The sequence below is a fragment of the Colius striatus genome, chromosome 4, assembly GCF_028858725.1.
Source record: "Colius striatus isolate bColStr4 chromosome 4, bColStr4.1.hap1, whole genome shotgun sequence".
In the NCBI taxonomy this organism is placed as follows: Eukaryota; Metazoa; Chordata; class Aves; order Coliiformes; family Coliidae; genus Colius; species Colius striatus.
In genome coordinates, this window is record NC_084762.1 from 85,070,135 (window position 1) to 85,077,785 (window position 7,651).

The following is a 7,651-nucleotide window of genomic DNA, read 5'->3' on the forward strand; positions in this document are numbered from 1 at the left end:
TGAATGTGGGGGGATGGAAATTTTAACACGAAGCCCCACACTGAAGGTCACAGAAAGGCAAAGGCAGACATTGTCTTCAGTAATATTAAAAGGAAGGCCAAGCCTGCTGTGTCAGAGCGAAAAAAGAAATGAATGCTTCTTTTGATTGGAAAGAAAGTTTCTCCATGGCAGGCTGCAGTGCAGCATTGCACAACAGAGGCTGCTGCGGCTGGGAGCAAGGAGAATTAATTACTTTGCTTTTTGAAGCATGGGCTGCTCTGCTCTGCTGTGCCAGCTTCAGGAGCGATAAGCACTTATCCACAGAGTGCCAGTTTGTCCTCCGGCACGGGAGTTTTACCCATCTAAATCACAGGAGGCCACGGAGGTTTGGTTTTGTTTTCATCATACTTGGCCTACGCTTGAACCGGGGCAGTGCCACTCTCTTCTCAGCCTCCCAGGCACCAGCTTTGTGCCAGCCGAGGGAAGGACAGGGGATGGAGCATCAGTGCTGGTGTGAAGCTCCGCGGTGCATCCCAGGGTGCAGGCTGCCATCACCACGGCACCTTACAGCCCCCTGGCACTAGCAGTGTTTTGCCAAACCCAAACGCCTCTCCCCACCATCTCCTCTCAGGGGATTTTGCTCTGAGGGGCGTTTCAGCAGCTAACCAAAGACCCGGCACGCCTCTCTCTGAGGGAGCAGGCACCAAAGGATTGTCTTCAGCGCTTTGTCCTCAGCTGGGCAGCAGCAAGTCATGCTGCAAAACAATCTTATTCATGATGTGTTTGGCCTTCTAAGGGGTTGTTTTCTTGAGTCTCTTACCCCCTCCCCCTTTATTCAGTTAGGAGATTTTTTTTCTTTTAATAGAAGTGACTTGGGAACTGAAGTCATCCAGGTTGCTGAAGCTTTCCTCCCCTGCTCACAACTTCCAGGTGGCCCTTGGCAAGAGAGAATTGCTTTCACTCAGTAGAAGTACCACCCAGCAATTCAGGATGGCTGCAGAGGCTGCTGCACTGACCTTCAACAGAAAAATCACACAGTGTTTAAATTTTCACCATAGTGTTGACACCCCTTCCGAAAAAAGCAGTTCCCACCTCTCCCAGAGCCACTGCTGGCAGCCATCTGCAGACTCAGCCTGCCAGAGTCATAACTCTGAGCTCTGCACCTAATCCCAATTTTTTAGCAAAAGCTGCTGATTTACCTGAACAGCTGCGAAAGAACTGAAAGACACAGGCATGGGGCAGTTTCTACATGAAAAGCTCCTGCTGGCCTCTTGTTAACAGGCTCTCCCAGCAACACTCAGCAAAACCTCAGCCCTCTGATGGTAGAGCCAAACCTCAACGTCTCCTCAGCATCCTGCACACTGAAGTTCTTCATCTTCACAGCATCTTTTTTTTTTATATAACAAGCATAAGACTAAATATAAGAGCTACTCAGAGCTAACCAGATTTTTACCATCTATTTCTTGATGTGAGCTAGAACTGCTCTGTTTCCCATGCCTTGCATAACTGGTTTTAGTTTGCTGCTCCTGAGGCACAGCCAACGGTATCTAAGCAAGTCAAGAAACAAACTGAGGGACAAGAAAGATCAGCATTTCTTTAGAATGACGTTCTTCCTGAATTATCATGTGCAGATAGCAATTTCTAATTAACACTTACATGTGTTCAACTCTAGGTCAAGGCTTCAAATGTGTGCTGGACTATCAGCTTCTTAAAACCATAACCATTCAGAATGCAAGACAGATGTACAAGAGTGGGGAAAAGAAAAACAATGCTCACATCCTATCTGTTGCAGCTGATATTCAGAAAGAGGGCCTGAAGATCCAAGGCACCAATATACTTCTTTCTTCCAACCTTCACCCTTCCTACCCAAGTTCAGTGGTTCTTTACTTGCAGTAAAGAATCTCTTTACTGGTTGCAGTACCAGTCAGTGGCTGTTTTCTGGCTAACAAGTAGCAAAGCTGAAGCCTGACACAGAGTGGTATACTCAGAAGTTAAGGTAAGCCCAGGGAATTGCCCTCATTTGGACAACACAGGGTTTACAATTCTTCCCTGCCCAGCAAGGAACATCTAAGAGTAAGTTAGCTCACCTGATGGCATTTAACACAGCTTGTTAGTTCAAGATACATCTCTGAAAAGAGGAAAAGATTTACACCTTGGGCAAACAAAAGCAGGGATACAGGCAGGTGAGCATCCAGCCTGAGGGATCTCAAGGGCAGCAGGACTGGAGATGGTCCAACAGAGAGGCCAGTGCTGTCCTGCCCTAGCTGCTCCAGTCTCTGCCACGGGCACTGCCAGGGCAGGGGCCAACTCTGAGCTCCTCTGCTGTCCAGACCCTCCTCTTCCACCAAAGCCCCCACAGCAAGGGAGCAGGAGCAAGCCCATCTCCACACATTAAAAAAAACCCAACCAAATCAATCCACATGAGTGGCATGAATTCCCTCCAGCCTTTCAGGTATGGAGGCATCAAGACTAAACTACTCTCAGATGGCTTTCCCCAGCGCCCAGGTGCTGCCTTGGTCACAGAGGCACAGTCACTTTCCTGCTTCCTACTCTTTTCCCTGCCCACCCTCCCTCCTTTCACTGACCTGCCCACACATCCTCTTCGGGGTGGGGGTTTCTTTGAACAATGCAGCCAGAGGTCATGATTAATCACAGAGTTTTCCATACTCCATTTCCCTGCTCATTGTCCCGTGCCACTTGTTGAGAATCTTATCTTTATTAGCTGGGCTTATCATGACTCGATTACACATTAACAGAAACTGCCCTTATTCAGCAGGATTTCCTCAGGATTGCATTGCTTTCAGCCTCAGAGAGCAGCTCTGTGGAGCGAGCCACAGCCTAGGAAGTTACTGATCTCATTTCAGATTCAGGAGGGGACATGGAAAGCTGTAGGATGACTTTCAGGAACCGACAGGAGCAAATCTAGAGGACAAAGTGTTTCTATAGGGGAGTGAACACATCAGCTTATATTGTTTGTATTGGCATTAAATTATCCAGTAATTCTTTAGTTTTGGTGAGCTGCAACAGCAGCTACAGAGCTATCTGAGATCCTTCAGCACAGGGATTGCATCCAGCTGCAACATCCCCTGATGCACTTAGCTACTCAACCAAATAATACAGCTGTAGGGCCTATTGTTATCCGTCTGCTTTCAAGAAATTAGACTAATACAGTTCTTAGAGATTTACTGGACCTTCAAGTGCAATACCACCACACCATGTACACTCTGATAGAGGATTTTTCTTCTCCAATGCTGCTATCACCTTGCCCAGGAAGGTTAAATAGCATTGACTTATAGCATTGCTCTTCTATTTTCTTCTTTTCTTAAAAAATACACTACACAGAAAACTTCATTATTTGAAAAGGACAGTGATGGGTGCAAGAGGGGGGAATTGGATTAGCAGAGGTGAGAAAAGCTGTTTCTTAACAGGTGGCTCTGTGAACCCCAAAATCCATCTCTTGTGAAGGCAACGGTCTGTCCAAGCCCTCCACAGCCTAGTGAGATCTGCCAGTGCCAGAGAGTGAGAGGCAATCAATGCTCACCAGTTGGGTAACAGCAGCTTCCCCATTGCTTAGGAAGAGTGGCATGTCTGCAATGACATTGCCCTGGTTCTTCACACTCCCCTCTCTGCTCCCAAAACAGCCCACACACACGTCTTCATGGGCTGGCTGTGAGGAACAGAAACAAGGAGGTTTGGAGAATTCATTAGACACTCAGTTAACACAGCTAGAAAAACAGTGGGCAAGGCTGAAAGCACTTTTAAAAGCTCTTGTGAAATAGCAGCAGCAGGCTCCAAAAGCACGTATGGCATTTGAGCACAATTACTCTAACTAGTTACATTCATCAGATCATCTGAGACAACAAATAGCTGGTATCTGGAAAACAGAGATGGACATCAGCAAGGGCAGAGGTATTAAACCAGCCATCACCTACGGGGGTGGAAAAAAAGGAGAGATTGGTAATGTACTGCCTGTGTGACAGCCAACAGAGGCAGCAAGAAAAGTATATGAATTGCTATAAAACCAACGTTGCTCCTGGGCACGTGATGTTAAGTGTCAAGACACAACCTTCAGAAATGGTTTGGAGCTCTTCTTTATATACGACGGCTGTCACGGCAGGCAAGGGCTGAAGAGTCCCTGTTCCAGCCTGCTCAGGCCTTCTGGGCTGATGAGGATTTACATTTTGCAGGTGCATCTGATGGTTCCTGCAAGCCCTCCCTGCCTCTGCAGAACACAGGCAGCAGGTGCAGGTACGATGCAGTAGAGCTGAGAATATCTCTCTTCTTCCTCCTGTGCTATTGTGAAATATTACATTGGGCCCTAACTCTTTGAGAGCAGTTTCAGATCAAAAAGAGGGGAGATTTAAATGAAATAATACTGCTGTGACTAAAACACACAGGAAAGCTAAAAAGGGGATTGTCACTACCCTGAATGAGAGCAGCAGACGTGCTAGGAAGCTTTCACCAAGAATGCTGAAACCCTCCAGCCAGAAGCTGCAGGCTCATAAACCTCTGCAGGCACTCACACAGCAAAGGAGACAGAAACCTGTGGACAATGATCCAAGCTGGGCCTTTTTCCAACATGCAAGTCCTGTCTCAGGCAAGAGACATAAATAGAACTTTTTTTAGTTACTGCAGCGAAAAGCCATCACCACCACACTTGTGGAGACAAAAGCTGCCAAAGTGTTTTGCCCCAGTCAAAAGAGCAGCCTCTGATTTCAGCCTTTAAGGGTTGATTTGAGCTCTAAAAGCAATCAGAAAACCCATCATATCTTCCAATCAAAAAATCATTTTAGAGCTAAAAACCTGAAGCATTTCATTCTCATCAGTATCATCCAAAGGAGCTGTTCCCATGTTGCAGAAATTCCCCTACACACACACACAATAAATGATTCCACCACATCTTCATCCTTCTCTGCCTACTGAGCTCCTAAAGCCAAACCAGATGCTGACACAGGCAGAGAGGAGCACGTCCAGCTCTCTGAAGTCATGAAGACTGCACTTAGATTTGAATACTGCTAAGACAGAGCCGTAGAGCAAAAAGAAAAGGTAACTATTGCCGTACTGCAGGATCCAGAGCACTTTTCATTTCAGCGAAGGTTTGAACTCTTGCAAAAGTTTTGCTCTTCTGCTCATAGATCCTGACAAGGGTCTTCTAAGAACATCAAGCCCTGCAAGATTTCATCTGTTTTCTGAATTTACACAACACAAGGGCTGAAAGAGCAATAAAAGCTCTTTGTGCTTTTGCATATATGGTTGCATAAGCCATTGGAGTGTTCAAGCTTCTTGATGCTGCCCTAGAATCTTTTGCTGTACTTTCTCAACATTATTTGGATTTTTATCTTAAATTGCATACCTTGGGGAAGAAGGGTGAGACAGAATAGAGAATAGGACAAGACTAACTTTCTTACTTGTTTATACATTAAAAACCCTAAACTCTCTAACACCTGGGCTTCGAATCAGTTCTTAGGAGTAGTCTGTACCTAAAAGTTCCAAAGTGAAAACACTGAAACATTGACGTCACTTACAGTTAAGTCCTTAGCTTAAGCCCCTAAAACAAACAAGGCCAACGCTCAAGACACACACACATGGCTGTTTTGTTTTTGCAGTTGCTTCAATTTGTAACAGCAGTAAGCACAGGTAGTGCAGAGTGCACTTAAAAAGACAAGTAAGGGGTGTCACAGGCACGTGCTCCAGGCCTCTTCATAGCACGAGGTTTATCCACTGGGCCCAGCGGTGGGTTCAAAGACTGTTTTAAAACAGTGTCTGATCTTCCCCTCCACCCGCTGTGGGGTTAAGGATTTGGTAGATGAGGACAGAGAGTGGGGCTACTTTGCTGCCTGAAAGAAAAGTGACACCCCACTTCATGGGGTGTCACGGTTTATCAAGGAGCAGCTTTTGCTTGGTAACAGCAGGAGGGGGTTGCAGTGAAGATCCAGCAAAGACTCTCCCCCTGCTCCTGGGTTCACACCCACCTCCGGCCCAGCTGGGCCAATCTGGCGCCTCTGCCAGCACTATTTAGGGACGGGAATTTGAAGAGCTGGCAGGAGGTGTAACAGTGATACAAGATGGAGGCGACCACGCGGACCCTTCAGCCAGAGAAGGAGGAAGGAAGGAGAAGCAATAGACCAGAGACCCCTCTGCAAGCTGAGGCGAGAATGCAAGCTGTGCCCCTGCAACCCATGGAGACCCATGGCAGGACTGAGAGTTACCAGCAGCTCCATGTGAGTGAGCCCGGACGGGCGAGGGACTGTGTGGGGAGATGGCCATGGCCCAGGCCGTGCTGGAGCCTGCACGCTGCAGAGCAGCCCCATACGAGAGGCAGAAAGGAGCTACAGCCTTTGGGATAAATGCACGTTGGAGCAGCCTGTGCAGGGCTGCCCTGTGTGTGAGGTACCCCACGGACTTGCAGGGAGGATGAGTGCGGAGCCCACCTGTCCTGAGGAGAGACAAGCAGCAGAAGCTACTGGGAATAGACTGACTGAAACCCCCGCTCCCTGCGCCCCTGTGCTGTTCAGGGATGGAGGAGGTAAAAACATCAGAATCAGGACTCTGAGCCCGGGAAGAGGGGAGGAGTAGGGAGAAGGTGTTCTTAAAGGGCTGGTTGGACTCTTCATTGTTGTACCACTCTGTGTGTTATGTTTGTTATGTTTGGGGGTTTTATGGTTGATGTTGCATTAAATTATTTTCTGTTTCCTTCCCCTGCTCTGTTTTGTCCTGAACCTTAAGTGGCAATTAAGCAGTCCCTGCCCTGTGGCAATTCTCAGGTCTTTGGTACTTGAGGCTAACTGTGGTCTTTTGTTCCCTGATGGGCCTAAACCAGGACATGGGGGAAAAAAAAGCACTTGGGAAAACCTTTGATCTGACAATGAACATAATAATTTTTTTTCCTCCCCAGTCCAGTCAGAAATCAACCTCTCACCATTTTTGGATGCTTTCCTAACTGATTTAAAGTATTTTACATCCCACCTTCAGCTTCTCTACCTCCTACCAACACCACATACAAACTGTCTTTTCATTTAACCCAACATAACCCAAATTGTATTCCTCTGTCAGAGTATTTGACCCTGTGAGCACACACAGGTGCCTATGCATCAGGCAACCAGAACACTTCTGATTGCCCCAATCTGAGCGTCTCTCAGCAGCACTGTGCAGGAGGTGCACTGCCAAGAGGGCTGTAGTCCCCCAGCCTGATACAAGAAGAGCAGCACACAGCTCCACGTCACAGGAGAGATGGGCAACAGAAGAGCCCACAGATTCTCCTCCCCTCTCCTGTCTCTGAAAGACCTCCATGCATGATTGCCTGCTAGAACTGCCACAGCACCAACACCCAGCAGTGCCATGAAGACAAGTGCTACAAAAAGACTTTCCAGGTAGAGCAGGTGAAGGTGTTTGGATTTTAAAACAGGCTGAGAGGTCTGTTGGGGTTAACTATGGCTCACTGACACACTGACTTGAAAGCAAAAGGAAACATCACTGCAGAGAACCTTTCTATATTTAACTAGCTGCCACAAGGTGACCTGAATGCTGCAGCATGAAGGGATTTACCAAGCAGCTTGGAGAGCCCAAGGGCTGGCACACACCACATCCTCACACCTCTGGTTACCACAAGAAGTCAATTGAAACCATTCACACAGGGACCCACCTGCTGTCGTTTAATCCACACCAGTCCAGG